At 37.3% G+C, this 539-nt stretch overlaps 1 protein-coding gene across 1 annotated transcript in view; it reads left to right on the top strand.

Annotated features, from left to right (window-relative positions):
* The window catches only part of LOC119591727 (balbiani ring protein 3-like), a gene marked incomplete in the record, with an annotated part of 83966 nt that overhangs the window by 83040 nt on the left and 387 nt on the right, over positions 1–539 (top strand).

Here is a 539-nt window from a genome sequence, read left to right as displayed (position 1 = left end):
AGAGATAACAATAAAATAAATTTCAGGCAAAAAAAAACGAGACGAAATTAAAACAAACAATAGCAAGCAAATTATGAATAACAAAAGAAAAAATCGCTAACACACTATGAAAATTATGGACCAAACCATTGGCGGATCCAACGTTACAGCTACACATTACTACGTTACTATGTGTGTATTAACGTACGACTGTTATCACTTTATTTAAACAAATACCGAAAACATCAACACCTGCGGAAACCAGATCCAGAATCTCACGGCTTTTCGTAAGAGGGGGGGAAAGTTCATATTCATTTTGCTGAAAAACTACGCATCATCAGTTTCAGTACAACAGTATTTATTTGTCTTCCGGCTTAAATCCTTCATGCATTTCTGCATGGCGTGCAATCAGTGCTGGGCATCGATACACAGAACTAGCCAAGGCGATGCCGATACGTCCCTATTTGATTCCTTCATAGACCGTTAAAGCGATATCGATACCAATGCATGTATTACCGATACATCATCGCCGATATTCTATTATCAGAAAATATCCACAT

The sequence above is a fragment of the Penaeus monodon genome, chromosome 29, assembly GCF_015228065.2.
Source record: "Penaeus monodon isolate SGIC_2016 chromosome 29, NSTDA_Pmon_1, whole genome shotgun sequence".
Lineage (NCBI taxonomy): Eukaryota > Metazoa > Arthropoda > Malacostraca > Decapoda > Penaeidae > Penaeus > Penaeus monodon.
This window is presented reverse-complemented; position numbering and strand designations above follow the sequence as displayed.